The following is a 21,538-nucleotide window of genomic DNA, read 5'->3' as shown; positions in this document are numbered from 1 at the left end:
GTAACCTGGCAGGGGAGCGTGCCTGTGCGGCCCAGTTCTGAGAGCTTTCCTCAAGTGGTTTATTTTTAACCCAACTTGATACAACCCGAACCATTAGCGCTAAAAATCTAGAGGGTTGACATTTAAACACAACTGTTTTTAACATGTTGCTGCAGTTTATAGAATAGTAAAGTACGTACGATTGATTGTACTTCAGGTTTTCCTCCATTTTTCTTTCTTTGTGTGATTGGGCAGAAAAGTTCTTAAAAGTATGTGCTTGAGTTAAACATAAAGTTGGTTCACTTCAAAGCTCAAGCACTGTTAAACTTGCAGCTTGTTATTGCAGAGAAGATTTTATGAGTTGTGCTTTAGAAAATGCCGCTTTAGCTTAACTCCTACAGTGTAGACCAGTCATAATTGAAAAATACAATATACTTCCCACCTGTTCTATCACTTTTTACCATGTATGCGGAAATGAACCTTTTGTAATATTGTTCTCTGTGCTTGACAGAATTCAGGAGAAACCACCCAGGTATTACACAAGCCAAAATGAAGGCAAGGTCTTCTCCCCAGACTGTCGTAACCTGGTGCCTTACCAAGTTGTGCTTCTCTGTTTTCAAGTGTAAATGATGTTGAGCAGAATGTTGTCCTTGAAAATGCTATAAACGAGGTGGTATGAAATAAATTCTGACCTATGGATATAACTGCACTTGCCTTTTCTACTGAAGAAGATCACTGGAAGTGAATAAAGGTTTAGCCACGTCAAAAGCAGGCTGGTTGGGAAGCATCGTGGCGTGCCCCCAGAGGCGTCTGGGGAGTCATCCCTAACCAACACGAAATTGGTTTTGAGAATTCTGGGGTCACAGTCGGATACAAGCACTCTCTGACGCTGGGTCTGTAATGGATCGTGTGCTGGTGGCCCATGTGTGTCCCTGACAGGAACACTGTTCTTGGAGCCAAAAGTCGAGGCCCAGAGAAGCACTTAGTGTGTGACGATGTGTAGGTCAGTAGATCTGAGCCTCAGTTTCCTCATGTGTGAAAGTACTGCTTTTCTCCCCAGGCTATTTGAATCCTGAATGAGAATACATGTGCACATGTGGGGTAAATGTCCAAGATCTATAATGGCCATGGAAGGGATTAGAAGGTGCCACGAGCCCCACCAGCTTAACAAGGAAGGCCAGCAAGGCTCAGAGTTCCCCATCTCTGAGGGCTAGGGGATGCCCATGTGGTATATGTGAACATGCGGTCAGCCTTATCATCATGCCACCAGGATGTGGCCCTTACACCAGGGAATGTGGCCCTGATGACAGGACCATTCTGGGAGCCCAGATGTCATCCTGCTTCCACCCTTAAGCCTCAAGGGTGAAGGGCTCCTGATCATCTAGTGAAGGATGGGCCTGTCCACCTCTTTCCCCACGGTGCCTCTGAGGCCAGACTTTGAATTTTTGTATCTACCAAACATTCAACCACAATGCACTGGGTTACTGTGCAGAGAGCAACTAAAATTACTGGCCATCAGCCTATGTCCAGAAGTGCTAAAACCCAGCTCGCCCTCACTGGCCTCCATGGGCAGCCTAATCGCAGCTCAGAGGGACCTGGAAGTTTCCCTTCAACCAGCCCCTGTTTGCCTCCCATATCCAGGATAGGCCTTCCCAGGATACATTGACAGAGCGCCCAGTCCCTTTAGAGGAGGTCAGGGAGTGCTTCATGGAGACGTTTACAAGACCTGAAGGAGGTGCGAGAATGATGAGTATCTGAGAGAAAAGTTTTCTAAAGGGAACAGCAGGTGCAAAGGCCCTGAGGCAGAGCAAGTGTCTGGCATGTCCTGGAGGCCACCAGTGTGGACAGGACCAAAGTAGTACAGGGAGAGGAGCAGGAGATGACCTAGAGGAGGAGAGGAGGTCAGGGAAAGGATGAGGTCAGAGAGGCCCCTGACATCAGGGAGGGCGTGGTGTGATGGGGGGGCAGGGGAGGGGAGGGCTGGGCTCCAGAGCCAGGCTCTTTGGGCTTGAATCCTGGCTCTGCCACTTAACTGGTTGAGATTCCTTAAGCAAGTTAAACTTTCTGTGTCTAAACTTTAGAATCTATAAAGGGGATAAACCTGGCACCTACCTCAGTGGTCTGGTGGGGTTACAAATGTGAAGTGCTCAGTAAATGTCCACTCTGACTGGTCTCATTGGCAAGCTCTGTTCATCTCTCACAGCAGGCTGCCTAGGTGATTAACTTACGATTGGCGCCTGATGGCTCTCATCTTCAGCCCTACTAATTTTTGTGAGCCTTATGCTTTTGATGGATAATAGCACATCTATTTTTCATTTCCACTCATTTTTATGAAAGAAGAGCGAAACAGTATGAATTACTCCAGCCGTTGCACAGGCTGACCCTGGAGCAGAAATGCTGCTGCTTGAGCAGCTGGGACTGCTAGGGGCTGGCCACCGCTGGGAGAGCCCGGGCCAGCCCCCTCTGGAGGGGAAGGTGGAATTGAGCCTCTGAAGGTGGTTTGGTGAGCGGAGTGAGACGACAAAGTAAGGTTTGTGTGGAAGTCAGGCAGCACGCTGCGAGGGTGTCTGTCCCTTGACTCCTTTCATGCAAGAAGTTCTTGCTTCAGACGCGCACACTCAGCTTTGTGAATCTAGAGATTTTTAGAATCCTTGTTTATCAGCCCAGCTCAGCCAACCAGTTTCCCCCGGGCGGTCCTAACAGCACAACCACATCCTGAAGAGACACAGTCCGCAGGTGGAGGAGGCACGTGGTCGGGAACCCGATGTTGCTCTCTAACCTGACGTTTGTTGTCCAAAAGGAGGACACGTTCCAGAGCAGAGTATCACATTTCCATTCATTCTTCTCCTGAATGTCCCACAGATACTTCAAATTTGACTCATTCTGTGAGTTTCCATTCATTACTGTAGCAAATTACTACGAATTTTCGTGGCTTAAAGCAACAGATTTCTTACCTTACAGTTGTGGAAGTGAGCAATCTGAAATGGGTCTCACTGGGCTAAATCAAGGGGCTGGCAGGCCTGCGTTCCTTCCTGGAGGCTCTAGGGGAGCAGTGTTCTCGCCTCCTCCAGCTCTCGAGCCCTCCTCCAGGCCTTGGCTCCTGATCCTCCGTCACCTTCAAAGCCAGCAATGGCTGGTCAGGTCTTTCTTAGAGGCCATCCCACTAACACTGACTCTTCTACCTCTTCTTCCCCACTTAAGGACCCTTATTATATGGGGCCCACTTGGAGAGTCCAGGGTAATCTCCCCCTGTCAAGGTCTGTGGATTAGCAATTTTAATTCCATCTGCAGCCTCAATTCTGCTTTGCCACGTAACCCACAACATCACAGGATCTGAAGTGTAGGATGTGGACATCTTTGGGGGCTGTTCTTCTGCTGACCACACTCATGTCCTGGAAGTCAGCTCAGTGCTCCCCAGATCATTGCCTCCTCTGTATTCTTTTTCTTAGGGAATGTTCAGAACACAGCGGTCAGCAGCAGTCTTTTTTTTTTTTTTTTTTTTAAGATTTTATTTATTTGACAGAGAGAGACACAGCGAGAGCAGGAACACAAGCAGGGGGGTGGGAGAGGGGGAAGCAGGCTTCCCACGGAGCAGGGAGCCTGATGCGGGGCTCGACGCTTAATGACTGAGCCACCCAGGCGCCCCAAGTCAGCAGCAGTCTTGGTCAGATGCATGCAACGTTGCCAGGGGCCCCCGTGGTTTAGCTGGTTGATGAGGGGTAGAGGTGCCAGGACATCCCTAGTGAGGGGAGAGCTACTGGGGTAGCAGTCAATCACTGGCTATTTCTGATCCCATTGGCGAAAACACCTCTCATGTGTGTTACCTTGATATCATTAAACATCCAAATCTCCTGCCTCTCTTTATTCTTCAAAACACCACAAGCAGGGTGCCTGGGTGGCTCAGTTGGTTAAACGTCTGCCTTCGGCTCAGGTCATGGTCCCGGGGTCCTGGGATTGAGCCCCACATCAGGCTCCCTGTTCAGTAGGGAGCTTGCTTCTCCCTCTCCCTCTGCTGTTCCTCCTGCTTGTGCCCTCTTGCTTTCTCTGTCAAATAAATAAATAAAATCTTAAAACAAAACAAAACAAAACAAAATACCACAACAGCTTTATTATGATTTGGCATCTCAGGGAGGTCCCCAAAGGGAGAGGATGCAGTGATCATACCAAGTGCCTGAATTTCCTTTCCCAAGACCGTGTTCTCTCACATTACTTAGTAGAGTGGTTTCTGATTAGGATTTGGCTGAATTGAGGAGAAAATGTACTAAAAATGGCAGTGGGACTATTTTACGTCTTTGCCTGGCTTTGCAGAAACAGGCTCCGTCTTCACAGAACTGTTTCTAACATTTCCTCTCAGTCGAACAGCTGGAGGTGTGACGTTAATGTGGCATATGGTGGCTGTCACTGTGGAAAGCCTTCCCACAGGGGTGGGGGTTCTGATAGTCCAAGCTTACTGCTTTGGAGTGTTTCAGCTTAAAGCACAAAAGGAACTTAGACGTTCGAGAATATCCCTTAGCACAGAAGCTTTCGGGAGCGGCATGTGCATCAGTCACACCTTGACACATTCTAGATAATCGTTGGTTAGGGGTTAACTTAAGACAAGTACCGTATTGTACGTGGCTGGTGGAAGAGAGAGTCATGTGCTTCAGGAGCAAATATCAAAACTAACATTTTACCATGGAAATCAGGAAGCCTGCCTACCATTACTTGTCATGGATTTAGAATACAGCAGACCCGGCCGGTCGGGTTTCAATTCCATTTTGAGTCTGCTCAAGTGTCTGAAGAGGTATTTGTTAGGAACTTAGAACTCTGATACCTAAAACATCATCACCCATAGTAGGATCAATGGAACGGGGTTGGCTTGCCTTATTTATTTAGCAAATGTTTTATTGGTAAACATACAGAAAAATCACACGTATACCAAGTCATCGAGAACCCCAAACTTCTCCCTCTGCTTTGATCTTAGCTCTCCCTCATTTTCCTACTTGTTATTCTGTAATGAAATCTCAGGCCAGACCATGAAGCTAGAAGGGCTGTACACAGGCTCTTGTTGCTCATTACTGCTGTAAACCAGAGATAAGTGGATTTTCAACGCATTTATTTGATCTGCAAAATTTACTTCCTTTGCCATTTTATTTCAGGATCTAAGGGATGAGAATGAGGCTGGGGCCACTGGATGAATAGTTATTGCCTTTGTAACAACCTTCAATAATTGTTAAGACCGGCTCTTGTGTTGCTGAGAGCTCATCCAGAGTTAGACACTCTCCTGTGTCCCCAGTCACCAGGCCCCTAACCGAAACCACCTCACCTTTATCCTCAAAACCGATCGGGTGTTGTTGAAAGTCAGGTGTTTCTATTTCAAAAGGGAAAAAGTGGAAGGAAATCAATTATTGTTTAGATAAGGAATTATTTAGATAAGACAGTCCAAAATTTTCTTATACAAATGTTGGTAAAAGAGATCAGGAAACAGAACGGGTTTATAAGAGGAGAAAATGTGTTGGTAAATATAATATCTGAAATTTATGAACCACGTTCACTTATTGAGCATGTAAAATATTTTACCTATTACTGTAATCTGTCTAAATCTTCTCCTAGCCAAATTGTGTTATGAATGAACAAATAAATACATCTCTTCTAACCTCATACCTCCCATGGGGAGTGTGTATTGGATTGGTTGCTATTATCCTTATTTATTAGAGAGGGAAACAAAAGGACTAACTTGCTAAGTAAGGAACTCTGCATGAGTTAGTGGTAGAACCATTAATCAGTGAGTGTATTTTAAACCTGAATTTCCCTTTTCCATTTCTGCTCTTATACAGAAGATATAGAGGGGCCTTTAAAACCACCAGTAGGGATGTACTAGTTTAATAATCTATTTCTGTATAACAAGTCACCCCATCACTTGGCTTAGTGGCTTAAAACAACGGCTGTTTATTCCTTCTTGTGATCCTGTGGGTTGACTGGGCTCATGGGGCAGATATTCTGCCGAGGTCACACGCAGCTAGGAGCTCAACTGGGGTGGACTCTCTAAAGAAACCCCGGGTCTCTCTCCTTGTCCCCTCTCATCTTCAGTGTCTAGCCCGAGTTTCGTCATAACATGGCAACTGACTTCCAGGAGTGAATGTGCCAAGAGAGAACACTCCAGTGTGCAAGGGCTTACCAAGCGTGTTTGCACCATGGTTGTTAAGGTTCATGGGTCAAAGCAAGTCCCAGAGAAAATGTGGGTGGCGGGTGGAAGGAGTTGCACAAGTATGTGAACCTGGGAAGATATGTTTATTTGGGGGCCTTCCAAGTGGATTCATGTGGGAAAGGAAGACTCTGAGGCTGCCAGGTCTGGTGCAGTCCATCGAGCATGTCTGTCCTGGATGAAGAGAGGCGGATTGTATATATTATCGTGCAGGTGGAGAATACAACTAGCCTAGCAGCCAGGAATCCTGGTAATAAAAGGTGTGCTTGTCAGCTATATTATTTCAGTGAGGGTCTGACTATTGAAATGGGTGACAGAGGATGTTGCCTAAACCCCTCATTGAATCTTCTTCCTTTGCGGAGAGAGTACACGCTGAGAATGGGTGAAAATTGGCACCTTTCTGAGTGTCCAGACAGCTGGATGGATGGAATTTGGATATTTCTGTTGTTTCCATCTGTTGTTTCCATATTTCTTTTTCCAGCAAAAGAGACAGATTTCAGCTGTATTTGGACAAATGGATTGATATAGAGCATGGGGTATATGAAGCACTTTTAAAACCTTATATTAAAAGTATCACTGGGGTGCGTGGGTGGCTGAGTCGGGTTAAGCATCTGCCTTCAGCTCAGGTCATGATCTCGGGGTCCTGGGATCGAGCCCTGCGTCGGGCTCCCTGCTCAGCGGGAAGCCTGCTTCTCCCTCTCCCTCTGCCCCTCCCCCCATCATGTGTGCGGTCTCTCTCTCTCTCTCAAAATAAATAAATAAAATCTTAAAAATTAAAAATATCACCATTGCTACTGTGATTATGAGTAGCAGTATTCTACACAGAGCTGAAATTACTCTCAACCATCTGTTAAGTACCCATTTCCCAAAGCAGTAGAATTGGCTTACAGAATGGCTGGTTTTACTCCCCACGCTGCTCCTCTCCCTCTCTAAGGGCATTTTCATAGGTACTTGTGCCCGAGGATGCTGCAAGACCATCTGATTTTGACTGTTATTGTTCTGCCAAGCCCTGCTCATGCTTCTGAGACCATAGCTTGCTTTTCTCTTGTGTGCAGCTTCTAATGTACCCACGTTTGGGATTTAAAGGAGAATGTGGATAGCTGTAGGGCAGCATGCCCCCAGGAGGGGCTGCATGCCACAGAGCCGAGAGGAACGCCCCAGGATTACCAGGCTTCCTGAATTCTCATCCTGCCTTTGCCACTGACCAGCTCTATACATTTAGAGAATGAGTTTAATTTATTTGGGCTTTAATTTCTTCAACTTCACCGGGAGGTGAAGCTATGAAATCTCCATTGTCCCTTTTCTCCATTATTTTAAGATAATCACGCTTCTTTTCAGCCTTGATCTCTACAGGCTTAGGAACTTTCATCTTAAGCAAAATCAGTATCAAGTTAAGTAATCAGTAATTCTCACCAAATTCCAAGTATGGAAAATTTTGAGTCCAGACCCCTGGTTCATCTGGTCCATGTGCACGCCCAAGGCCTCCCAGCAGCTTCTGCAAGGACACATGGAGAGAGGAGGCAGCTGTGAGTCTCAAGAGCCTGGCAGGCTGAGTCCTGGGTAAATATCACTTTTTCCAGGAAAACAGAAAATCTCTCCCTTTCTGATGCATGAGCAGTGCAGTGAGTGGACTCCTCACTAATCAAAACCAGTTAAAGGCAAAGGCAAAGAAGAAAAAGGAAAAGAAAAACAGTCAAATAGAAGAAAACAGGAGGTTGGTTAAGGTGAGTTAGGCCATGAGAGTTTGTGGGCCGCTCTCTCTCTCATAGGTGCATTATTGTGCACCTCTGTGTGCCTGCCACTGTGATCATGAAACCCTTCAAGAACTCCCTGTGCTGGATATGGATATCCAGCACAGAATAAACATGCTCCCTCTTTGATCTGCTCTTACTGAGATTTCCCAAGTTAATTAGTCTCTTCTGGGGAGACAGAGTTATCTCTTATTGACTCAATAACAATTAACTTTAACAATTAACCATAACCTTTAACCACAATGTGCGGCGATTTACACAATATCGTAATAGCATCAACTGACAAAGATGCGTCAGTCCTCAAATGCTTATTAATTGGGGACCTTTATCCCCAAAGAGCTGTGCTGAGCACAGGTCTGCCAGGCCTTGAGTTTGACGATTTAATGCATAACAAATATGGGAAAAGTTATTCCTGTGCATATGGCTGCTGTGGGAGGGTGAATAAAGAACGAGTCAGGGAAACTGCATATTTAGGAAGAAGTTCTATTTGGAAACTACCATTAGCAGCTGTTTATTTGAATACTTTTAACTCATAAAATCAATATATTCTCATTATAAGAATATTGGAAAAACTAGAAAGCTAGAAAGGAGAAAAATAATCATAGTCCTATCACCCAATATCTTGGTATTTTTATTCCAGTCTTTCTTTTATGCACCTGTGCTTTTCCCTCACCGTCCCTTTCAGTCTTTCCAACACCAACTATCATCAGGCACTTTTCTTTTTTAAGATTTTATTTATTTATGAGAGAGAGAGAGAGAGAACAAGTAGGAGGGAGGGGCAGAGGGAGAGGGAGAAGCCGACTCCCCGCTGAGCAGGGAGCCCGACATGGGGCTCAGTCCTGGGACCCTGGGATCATGACCAGCGCCCAAGGCAGGCACTTCACTGACTGAGCCACCCAGGCGCCCCTGCATCAAGAGATTTAGTTAAGGTCTAAAATGCCTTTAGTAGCAGAATCCCCCTGAAGGGCAATAGTGTAAGAAGTGGTTCGGGTCAGCTGTCTCACCTGCTCTCAGATCCAAGCTCGGCCATGTCATAACTGTGGAACCTTGTACAAGTTACTTAACTCCTCTATACCTTAGTTTCCTCAGCTGAAAAAAAAAAAAATTCCTCCCTCAAAGAACAGGTTTGAGAACAAAACAAAGAACCAGGAAGGAGTTCTAGGTAAAAAAAAAAAAAAAAAAAAAAATCTCTCATGCTTCCTAACATTTGATATGGTTGCTGGGTTTCTGAAAATTCACCAGATACTGGGGAGTTCAGAGGCTGAGAGCTGGCTAGGGATGGGGTCATCGGTTTAGCTCAGCTCAGTTTTAGGGTTCGAACCCGAGGCGTGCGATGGCAATCACTAGGTGAGGTACCACTGCTTTAGGAGAGACACTCTGTGCTGGTCAGTAAACTGATCTTAAATGAGAGGACTCATGATGGGTAGGTCCCAGAACAGGGCGCTTCGTTTCCTCCATGTGGTCGTTGCATGTCTGTCTTCTCTCTCCCTCTGTGTCACTTGAGATCTTCCAGGAAGCAGACTAGGAGATGGGGTTACAAGTGTGAGAGGTTTACTGGAGGGAGTGACAGCTGTGGAAGATAAAAGGGAGGAAGCAGGCTGCATTGGGCCACCGCACAGGGTGATGCAGATGAGACAGTCTTGGTCAATCTGAGGGGAAGCTCTAGAGCGCTCGTGCCCTTCAGAGGATCCCCACTTTGGTCAGGAGTAGCCCCACCCAGTACCCTGCCCTCTCGGTCAGCTGGGGGCTGCCTAGGAAGAGCAAGCCCTCCCTCGAATGGCTGCTGGTAGCTGGAGGCTGTCCCCCTCTGTGTTCCTCCCAACTGGGCTGCAAGCTCTTTTGTGGGGTGCAGGGATGGGGGTGGAGGCTCATGGCTGCCACGCCAACCTGGTGAATCTGAGAGGTCCATGTGTTCAAAGCTCAGTCGTGAAAACAGTGATATGTATTGGACTCTAGTATGTACTTGACAGTGTTTTAAATAATTGTATTTAAGCTTCAAAACAACCCCAAGTTAACTTTTATTTTCTACATCTCTCAGCGAGCTTAAGTAATTTGTCCAAGTTCAATGACTAGAAAATGGCAGAGCCAGGGGATTTGAATGCATGAAATAAAATGATCATCAATGTAGGGTAGAAACTTCTCTTAAATGCTTAAAAACATAGGGGCGCCTGGGTGGCTCAGTCGTTAAGCATCTGCCTTCAGGTCAGGTCATTGATCCCAGGGTCCTGGGATCAAGTCCCCCATCGGGCTGCTTACTCAGTGGGGAGCCTGCTTCTCCCTCTCCCACTCCTCCTGCTTGTGTTCCCTCTCTCGCTGTGTCTCTCTCTGTCAGATAAATAAATAAAATCTTTAAAAAAAAATTCTTACAAACATAGAGGATGGGCTTATCCAGAAAATGTAGGGATTTTGCCCTGGTCACAGTGTGTGGTGGGAGGGAAAGAGTGGAGATAGGCTATTGAACTCATTACATACAACAGAGGACATAAGTGTGTGGTTGTAGTACGACCAGCAACCTCATGGCCACCTGCCTCCAGATCATTGGCCTAAAGAACCTGGCTCAGACTATGCTAGCATTCAGAAAGTAAGTACAGAGGAATGGTGTATAATTAAGAAGTGTTGGGAACAAGGCCTTTCAGATTCCCAACTGTCCTTATCAAACCAGAAACTGGAAGGACTGGCCCTACTTTCATCCTTTCACAAAACAAAGAGAGCCCATTTAAGTTTATGGAAAGTCCACTGACAAACGATGGGAGAGGAAACTTCTTTCTCATGACATCCAAGGTGGAATTCTGGAAGATCCTCAGCAAAAGATGACCATCAAACTTTCCCTCTATTCATTGAGCTCATCCTGCTAGTCCAATATTGAGAACAGATACCAAGATACCCATGCCCTCAAGTGCGGGCAAGATGATCCCTTAATTCCCAGCCGGGGGTTTCTGTGCAAACCTCCCTTTTGGGGAAGCAGAGATGGTGAGCTGGTGCTCAGGTCCTGGGGCTGCCCAGAGAAGGAGAAGACCATGGCACTGAAGGGGCCAACCTGGACTCGAGGGTGATTTGAGAGGTGGCCTCCAATCTAGGGTTGCCAGGCAATATTTGGAACATACTTATACTAAAAAAATTATTGGTTGTCTGTCTGAAATTCACATTTTTTTGACTTGGTATTTTATCTGTCTATTATGTGTATTTATTTATATTTCAAAATCCTTTGTTTTATCTGGCGGCCCTACTCCAGTTACAATCTCTAGAACTGAAGAACAGAGCCAAAGTGTCAATCTGAAGGGGCTAGATAGAAAGGTAGATTTTAATAACCAGGCAATGAGATCAATTAGAGATCACAGATCAAAGCAGGAGCTCTTGAATTGTTGGAATCATAAAAGTTATTTCCTATATGAAACATACCAAGTGCTCTATAACAGTGTTTGATGAAGGCAGGATAGCCACTACAAGGTGTGACTCTTAGATAGACACTATTATTACCCCTGTGTTATAGCTGAGGAAATCGAGGCATGCAGAGTGCAGGGGACCTACCCTAGGACACCCAAGTGACAGAATGGGGACTTGAGCGAGAGGAGTCTGCCTTGTAGATCTTGGTTCTCTGTTTATTTCATTTGCTTATACGAATAGGTGCTTAAAGGCATTAGAAACTTCCTTCTGAAGACAATTCCTCCGTGCATGGGTTAGGGGTGGGTTAGTGGAGAGGAAAATCAGACTTATCAGACTCTTCCTTAATAGTCACTGATTAATAAAAGACAGACATTGTTCTAGGAAGAGGGAGTTTTTGATAATAGTAATATGTGATGTGTTGCTAGTTTTAAAAACCCAGAAATCATGAATGCTCTCCTGTTAGTTATAATACCTTGTATTTCCAGAGCACCTCCTTTGTCATCCGTTCACGGATTTGGCAAGATGTTCATGAAGCACATGGTGTGTGCATTTCCTGCTGGGCTGAGTTTTCTGTTTGCTCTTCTAGATCTCTTGGCTGCCCTTCTCAGCTTTGCTGTGTGGACTGGAGAGTTGACCTCTTCCTCTTCATCCCCTGGATCTCTGCTTCCTGTTGGGTTTGCCGGATGGCAGGCACTGGGGGAGCGAGGTTGGAGGCTTCTTTGTGTGGCTCCCTCCCTAACAGATGGTGGCCCTGCAACGTTCAATGGCTCCTCCCCTGGACCCCCAGGGCCTGTCTGCAGCCATTGCTCAGAATTCTGATCAGTGGTCCCCACTTGACCTTCCAGGCCTAAGGGTGGTAAGCTTCTGCTTCTTGCTTCGCCCTGGGGGCTTTACCTCAGCTCATTGGTTTCCTAAATCCTCTTCTGACTCTTCTAAAGTCTCTGGTTGCCTCTTTGAGGGGGTCATCTCTTTCCTGCTGGGACACTGATTGATCCCCAGCTTCATTATCTCCCCTATGATTACTGCTGTTAGATTGTCCATAAAATCTGAAAAAAAAAAAAAAATTCAAACCAAAGACAAAAACACTGGGGTGATGGAATTTACTTGTGAGAAAAGTAAAACTCAAAGGACGTGCATGCTGACTGCACCCCAAGGAGGAAAGAGGCTGTCACTGTGAGGACAGTGTCACTGACCAGGACCCGTTGCAAAAGCACTTCTCATATGGATTTTATCAATGTCAGTGTCGTATAGTTGTATAGCCCCACGTGGAATATCCGTTGCTGAACCACACGGTGCATACATTTCTAGTAAATATATATTTTCTATACATACACACATCTCATGTAAAGAAGACCTCTAATAATTGATTAGATGTAGCAAGGAAGAAAGGAAATCATGCAGGACAAATGACTGCTATGTTTGCTTAAATACATTTTGAGCTGCTCTAAGAGAGCTCATAGAGAACAAAGAAGGATATTCCAGGGAAGAAAATTTCACTTCTGTGTGAGGGAAAACTTTATAACAGTGTGAGATCCAAAACGAATTTACAGTTTAACTATATGTTCTTTCTTTTTTTTTTTTTTTAAAGATTTTATTTATTTATTCATAAGAGACAGACAAAGAGAGAGAGAGAGGCAGAGGGAGAAGCAGGCTCCCCGCTGAGCAGGGAGCCCGATGCGGGACTCCATCCCAGGATCCTGGGATCATGACTTGAGCCGAAGGCAGACGCTTAACCATCTGAGCCGCCCAGGCACCCATATTTGTTTCTTTTTAAAGATTTTAATTATTTATTTGAGAGAGAGAGCATGAGCGGGGGCAGGGGCAGAAGCAGAGGGAGAAGCAGATCCCCATGAGCAGGGAGCCTGACACAGGGCTCGATCCCAGGACCTGAGCCAAGGCAGATGCCACCCAGAAAACCTGCTATATGTTATTTCTTCACAAGGATCACTTGATTTTGGCTTTTGGTCATTTAACCTATTGTGACTCTTAGAAGAAAATTTCATGAGTTTCATTACATTATGTAAATAAATTTTTTTAAAAGTCCCTGATAACCTCTCTTAATGTAGCTCTCGTTTTGTTGTTGTTGTTCTCTTGTATGCTAAGAGCTGAATTTTAAAGAGCCTGAAAGGAAAATGGATTCTTGGCAGAAATATCTAAGAGTTAGCAGTCTTTTGCATTTTGGCAGAGGGTAGGGGGTGTGTGCGGTATTAGAAAAAAATAGCTCACAATGTGTTAATGTAGCTAGGAGAACACTGCCTGGCTCATAGTAACGGTTATGTAAGTGCTAGCATTATTACTATTATTATTTTACTTTGACAGCATCTTTTTACACAATAGTTAAAGGTTCAGTAGGCCCAGCCATGGGTCCCCCAACAGCAGGCTCCGCTCCACCCCCAACAACAGGACCCCCCCTCCCCCAGGCTTCTCTGCAGCTTGTCTCAGCTGTTGCCACCTGCAGCCATGGAAAATTACACCTGGTCTCTACTTCTGCAGAGACTGCAGAGATTGAAAAGGAAGAACAGGACCTTGCTATACAGACTGCGACCAACGAGTTTCAGGGGGTACTGACCTGCCCAGCTCCTGAATTTCTGCTTCTCAGCCGGAGGTTGTCCCCGGTCAGCTCTCTACTGAAGCCTGGCTCCTGCCCTACTGCCCAGGCCACGACGTGACGCACACGGCCACAAAGCGGTCATACTCTGTCCTCGCGCAGACTCTGGACAGACAGAACGTGGAAATGAGGCTGAGGGAAAATGAACATCAGTTTCTAAAAAAAAGAAAGTGTGATTCTTCACCTGGCAATTATAGTAGATCCTTGAGCTGGCCCGACAGACAAATAGTCATCAATAACCCGCAGCTAGATTGGGTGCCCCCCGGGTGGCTCAGATGGTTAAGCGTCTGCCTTCAGCTCAGGTCATGATCTCAGGGTGCTGGGATCGAGCCCCGCCTGGGGCTCCCTGCTCAGTGGGGAGTCTGCTTCTCCCTCTGCCACTCCCCCTGCTTGTGCTCTCTCTTTGCCAAATAAATAAATAAAATCTTAAAAAAAAAAACCACCTACAACTAGATTGGAATTTTTATTTTGTTTTATTTTTTAAAACATTTTCTTTATTTATTTGAGAGAGACAGAGATAGTGAGAGAGAGCATGAGCGGGAAGGGGGGGGGAGAAGCAGACTCCCTGCTGGGCAGGGATCCCAATGTGGGGCTCCATCTCAGGACCCTGGGATCATGACCTGAGCCGAAGGCAGACATTTAACCATCTGAGCCACCCGGGTGCCCCTAGATTGGAATTTTTAAACTTAATTATGCAATAAGTAAGTTGAATACTTCTGTTTTGTACTTTTTATTTCCTCAAAATATTTCGAGTCTTTGTAAGATTCTGATTAACTCTCTTGCCATTTTCACAGAATATGAGGTTTATTTTTATTGTTGGTTCATGTAACTGTTACAAAAAATGTAATATTAATCCATTACTGTAGTTATAATTTTTAGATACACAATTCATTGCAATGGGAAAGGTCTAGGAAATTTCTAAACAGAAGAAGACTCAGAAAAAGCCATTCTTTTCCAACAGTGTACAAACCTTGCCTCTTTTTAGATATGGATCCTATTTTTATTAAATGAAAAAAGCTATAAAATAAAAATAAAATGCAGTTGTTCCCCTATGAGCTGGCTTTAGCCAGGAAGCTTGTTTCATAAGTCTCATGCAAAAATTCACCAAGTAACAAGAAACCCTACAAGACGGAACATATAATATCAATTTATTTAGATTCACTATGACAAGTATTTGTTGATCATTCCTTATGTACCAGGCATGATTGTAGGCATTGTAAATTCAGAGATGACTAAGAGCATCTGTATCCTTAAGAAGCTCACAATTCCTTCCTGAGACAGAAAGCTGGATGAAGCGTTCCTGTACCAGGAGAGGAATTCTGTAGATGGAGCCTGGGATCCAGAGCCTTGACAGAGCACCCAAGGAGACTGACGACTGTTCCTTCTGGAGGGAGCTTGCTCTTATTTAGTTATGTGTCTGTCCTTTCTGATAGACTAGAGACTACATGAGCACAATGACAATGTCTACTTTGTTGTATCCCTACCAAAAGTACAGGGTTCAACTTACGTTTTTATAGAAAAATAGAAAGAAAGAGATGGGGGGAGAGAGAGGGAGGAGGGAGGGCAGGAGGAAGGAAGGAAAAAAAGACAAATGTTAATAATAGAGGTGATTTTTTTTTAAATATTTTTTTATTTATTTGACAGAGAGAGAGACACAGCGAGAGAGGGAATACAAGCAGGGGGAGTGGGAGAGGGAGAAGCAGACTCCCTGTGGAGCAGGGGGCCCGATGCAGGGCTCGACCCCAGGACTCTGGGATCATGACCTGAGCCGAAGGCTCCGGGTCACCCACGACTGAGCCCCTCAGGCGCCCCAATAGAGGTGATTCTTGAGTCAGATATTAAAGGATGAATATGATTTTTCTAAATTGGAGAAGGAGGGAATAATTAATTCTGCCTGAAATGGGGAAAGAGACGACAAAAATTTCATAGAAGAGATGACCGTTTAGCCAAACTTTGAAGGCCACCAGCATTTGTCACTTGGAGCTTAGCTCCCCAGCCCTTGATTTGTGCTGTGCTTGGTGACTCATTTCCAAGAGTATGGAAAAGGGAGGAAAAGGAGCTTCCTAGAAAAGCCTGGCAAACACCTCATCAGCCAGGTGATGAAGACCAACATCATCAGTGTAAGTCACAGTGGTGGCAGGTGGCCTGGATATGATGTGATGAGAAGGACACTTGGCATCTGTGGTCTTTCTCCCTAAAACCATAACCCCGGTCTAATCATGAGACACGCATGAGATAAACTCAAGTTGGAGCACATTCTACAAAATCCCTGACCGGGACTCCACAAAACTATCCAGGTCACCAAAAACAAGGGAAGTCTGAGAAGCTGTCATAGCGTAGAGGGGGCTAAAGATACATGCCAACCAAATGTGATGTGGTATTGGGGGGGGGACCCTGGGCCAGAAAAAGGACATTGGGGGAAACTAGTAGAATCCAAATAACGTGTGGAATTTGGTTAACGGTGATGTACGAAGGCTGGCTCCTTAGTTACGACAAATGTGGCATATTACTGTAAGATGTTAACAATAGAAGGAACGGAGGAGGGTTTTGAAGAAACTCTGTGCTATCTTTGCAACTTGTCTGTAAATTGAAAAATATCCTAAAGTAAAACCATACTGAAATTAAACAAGAAGAGGCATATGCTATTTCCAATCACAAAACTGACCCAAGAACTCAGAGCTCCTTGCTCACACTAGATCCTGCCTCTCAGATACCGTCACTCAGTACTATTACCAGATTACTAAAATAAATGAAGTCTGTGTTTCATTTGTCAATAGCTTGCGGCCGGGAGTGACCAAATATCAAATAAATATACCAACTGTAATTAGAGGGGAGAAAAGAAATCAAGTCAAATTGTGTATGCGAATGGTCTGCAAAACAAGGCAAAACGGCAGAGAGAAAGAACACTGTTCCACATCGTCACTTCCATCCTCATTCCGTCGGCCAGGGCCAGGGGGGCCGCACGTCACCCACGTGGGCGAGGGGTGGCTGGTGTCCCCACAGTGTGTCCAGGGATCTGAAGCTAAGTGCCGCATTAGTTCCTATGACTTTGGGCTAGGATTTGGAATTTTTCTCTGCCTATCCTGGAGGGCTTTGCGGGAAGTGGTGGGGGTGAGGTCGAGGAGGGTGTGCTGTCGGACTGTGACGGGCCCTGTGCGCTCAGGGGAGGAGATTTCGCCCTTGCTGAGTAGAGAGAACCACTGAGGGAATATTGAAGGGAGGTTGCCTTGCTCTGGGCAGATGAAGCCCATGACGGTGCTCAGGAAGAAGCGCGGCCCACAGTCTGGTTAGACACCAGAATCTGGGACGTATTACCCGTGGTCATTCAAATTACCATGAGCGTTTTGGAGTAGAAAGCAGTAAAAGGAAGTTCAAAGGTGTGAGGGGAAAGTTGTCAGTTTTAACTCCGGAATGTATGTATCTATTGTGTATTATGTGTTCTTGAGATACGTGAGAAAGCGATTTCCCAGAGGTCTACACTGAGATGCTTGCTTCCGGGAAACTGCTCCGGGTTAGCTATGTTTGCGCTTTCTCCTCTGACTTTTCCTGAAGCAGTGTATCATCCTTATTTTCGCTTCTCCTGCCCTCAGAGTGGCAGAGGAGTGGTTCACCGGGTCACTTCCGCCTTTGATGAATTAGCTGCTGGGCGAGGAGCCAAGACCAGGCAATTCCATGTTTACAAAGGGCCTTGCTGCATCTGCTGGGCTAATCCCCGTTTGTGGGGCCAGCCGGCGGCAGCGTGCACTTGCTATGCCCCCGAGAATCTCCTGTTTGCTAGCGTGAACTCCTCATCAGGGTCCCCCCATTTCCCCTAGTGCTGGCACTGGTTGGGATTTGTTTCAGGAAGGAAAGCCCTTGAGTTGGTTTCTTTGCCAGAGGGTGCAGTCCACTTTGACAGCACATACTGTGAAAGGCGAGCAGGAATGGGGCAATAAAGGGACGAGTGCTTGAGGGAGAGGCGGTGACTGCCCTGGGTCTTCCTCGGAGGTGTGGCACAGGGCATCTGAGAATTGGGCTCAGCCAGTTGCCTCTGCTCTGCGGAAAAAAACTGTCTGCCATTTTATGAAGTGCTCTTTAGGTAATAACCATATCATTGTTCTAGGTACTTTACTCCTTTGCGGAGGTTCTTTTTTTTGTGATCTCTACACCCAACGTGGAGCTCGAACTCACAGCCCTGAGATCAAGAGTCACACTCTCTTCTGACTGAGCCAGCCAGGTGCCCCTCTTTACAGAGATTTTTATAGCATCTGTGGGGTCCCTTTGCTAAGGAGAATAGGATTGTGTACAACGGCGAAGCACAGTGTGTAACACGGGGGTAAAAAGAAAGGAAGTATCAGCAGCTTGCTGTTAAGTTTCCAATATCTCTTGTTTCTTTTGGCCGTGGCTTAATTTTGCTTTGTTTCAGAAAATGTTAGCATATAAAATTCAATTTGGCTTTCCTCCGTCCTCGATTAGAAGTTAATGAATTTTGCTGGTATTTGATCTGGCCACAGGCTATTTCATTAGCTAAATAAAAGTTTCATTAATTTTAGTGATGTCATAATTATACCGGATGGTAGACTCTGGTGTAAGCATGTAGTTAGGCTGTTCCCAGTTTCATCTTTTATATTTCCCCCGGAGGTGGATAGCAGGGCCTGCTAATTTACATTACTACATACATATAGATTTAAAAAACCCAGCATTTAAGATCAGTTCCTGTCATTGTTCTCTTCTCAGTTCTTAGGGTAATCAGAGGATGCTTTTCTGGGGGGAGGGTCTGCCTCCAGAAAGAGGGCCCTCTTGGGGACTTGAGGGAATGGAGCAAGCAAGAAGATGCTCAGACAAAACCCATTAGGCACCTGGAGAATTTGACATGCTCTGAGGAGAGGGACAAATCGTGGCTCTATGCCACTTCTTTTTCATAAAGGAAAGAATTTTAGATCCATTATATGAATATGTTTAAAAAATAAATCTTTGCTCCTGCTGGTAGCTTTTAAGACAAGTAGAAGAAATGATTGTTTTAAATGGCATTTGAAGGGGCACCTGGGTGGCTCGGTCGTTAAGTGTCTGCCTTCGGCTCAGGTCATCGGGGAGCCTGCTTCTCCCTCTCCCACTACCCCCTGCTTGTGTTCCCTCTCTTGCTGTGCCTCTCTCTGTCAAATAAATAAATAAAATCTTAAAAAAAATAAATAAATGGCATTTGAATGGTACAGCTAAAACCAAATGTAACTATTGCTGTGCAGTTTAAAAACATTCAGAATGACAGCTATACATGACAGTGTGGGTGGGTCTCACAAATATAATCTAGACCCAGAAGATTATATACTGTATGATTTATTCACATAATAATTACTTATGTAATAATTACTATATAATTACTTATATAGACTAGAGAGTGGTGTTAGAAGACCAGAGAGTGGTTTTCACTGGGCATCATGATGGGAGGAGGGAATGCAGGGGGCCTCTGGGGGGCTGGTGATGTTCGCTTTCTGATGCTGGGCGATGGTTACGTGAGCTATTTCACTTTGAATTAGGTCACCTCAAGCTGTGTACATTTTTGTAAATAGTTTGCACTTCCAAAAGTATCAAAAAGGAAATAACCTCCCACCAAAAGAGAGAGAGCATATTCATATAAATTATTTCATTTAACTTTTTTTTTAAAAAGATGTATTTACTTATTTGAGAAAGAGTGTGTGAGCAAGTGGGGGTGGGGCGGGTAGGGGCAGACAGAATCTCGAGCAGACTCCCCGCTGAGTGGGGAGCCCTACACAGGGCTCGATCTCACAACTCTGAGATCATGACCCGAGCCAAAATCAAGAGATGGATGCCCAAACGACTGAGCTACCCAGGTGCCTTTCATTTAACTTGTTGATAACAAGCTGTAAGGAAGGTGTGTGGGGTGTTGGTCCCCAACCCCCTGAGATGTTGTGGGTCTTGGAGAATTGCTCTCTGCTCCTGAATTGAGAAAGGCCTGACCCATCCATCTTCTGAGGTGGGTCCCGCACATTCCTACCTGTTCGTGTGGCTCAGTGATCGCAATGTGCCCGCAGCAGCAGGGGAGATGAGAGGAAGCAGAAAAGCCCTTTTGACACTTTGATTAATAAAAAAACTGAGATATGAAATATGCAGTTTCAAAGCCAAATGGACCCGCTGTTAATCTGCTCTGCAAGTGTATACGACCTTTGTCTCTCTTAGCCCAAGAGAGAGATATAGAGGTAGGAGAACATGAAGGTTTCTCAAGGGAACAAAGGGGGAGGATGACCACCACCCTGGGTGGTAGAGCCCACCAGGTGCTAGCTCCCATCAACTTTTTAATATCTCCACTTCTAGCAAAAAGAGATGTCACCAGACACCTCAAGAAAGTTTTTATCATGAGAGGCAAGAAACAAAACAGATGGAAAAAAAAGGAATGTTAGAGAAAACAAGAGACAATGCTGGAAGAAAAGAAAAATCAAAAGATAAGAGCATTTTGTATCTATGAAACAAGAACAGTATGCCAATAAAAAACACACACACACACAAAACTTGGGGAAAAGGAAAGAAATCTCTTGAAAATTAAAAAAATATAGTAGCAGAAATACAAATTAAAACAAATGTTTTTGCTTGTTATTAGAGTAAAGGTATGAAAACCATCACTAAGCCCAAACCCAAAAGAAAAGGAGCCACATCAGCTTCCAAATCCTGGTACCCATACATTGAGGCAAGTCAACCTCTGCTGTCTGCCTGATCTCAAATGTAGTGGAATCAGCAAGAAAGTGGGAAGGCCAGGGATATGCAAAGGGCTTCTTCAAACACAACCAGATCATAAACAAACTAAAAACTAAGTAGGAACACAAATCCCCACTGATGACTCCTTGTGGAAGTTTGAAACCAGCAAGTACAATGTGACCACATCGACAACTGCAGTTATGAATTTCCTCTTGCTGCTATAACAAATAACCACAAACTTAGGGGCTGAACACAGCACAAATGCATTATTTTAAATGTGTTCCACATAGGTCTCACTGGGCTAAAACCAAGAGTCAACAGGGTTGCTTTCTTTTTCCGGAGGCTTGAGGAAAAATCCATTTCCCTGAGCATTAGGTTTCTTAGCAGAATTCAGTTCCCTGGGATTGTAGCACCCAGGTTCCCATTTCCTTGCTGGCTGTCTGCTGAGAGCCAATCCCAGAACCGAGAAGCTCCCTGCATTTCCTGGTTCATGGCCGCCTTCCTCCATCTTCAAGCCAGTAATGATGGGCTAAGTTTCTCTCAGTCTTCCAACCTCTCCTGCCTCTTTTGCCATCTTCCCATCTCTCTGACATCTGCTGGGTTCTCTACTTTTTTTTTTTTTTTTAAATTCAAGTTAGTTAACATATAGTGTATTATTAGTCTTAGGGGTAGAATTTAGTGATTCATCAGTTGCATATAACACCCTGTGCACATTACATCAAGTGCCCTCCTTAATGCCCATCACCCAGTGACCCCATCACCCTATCCCCCACTTCCCCTGGGTTCTCTGTTTTTAATGTAACACATTCACAGGTGCAGGGATTAGGACATGGACATCTTCAGGAGCCATTATTTGGCCTACCACACTTCAGAACACTTTACCAAAAGAGACTTTACCTTTACCAAAAACACGGTCATACCCGCATCTCAGGTTGACTCTCCTGA

Source organism: Mirounga angustirostris, unplaced genomic scaffold (assembly GCF_029215605.1).
Source record: "Mirounga angustirostris isolate CCGP_5_RB_7025 unplaced genomic scaffold, mMirAng1.0.hap1 SCAF_6, whole genome shotgun sequence".
Taxonomy (NCBI): domain Eukaryota; kingdom Metazoa; phylum Chordata; class Mammalia; order Carnivora; family Phocidae; genus Mirounga; species Mirounga angustirostris.
The sequence above is the reverse complement of the archived record's forward strand: the minus strand, read 5'-3'. Positions refer to the sequence as shown.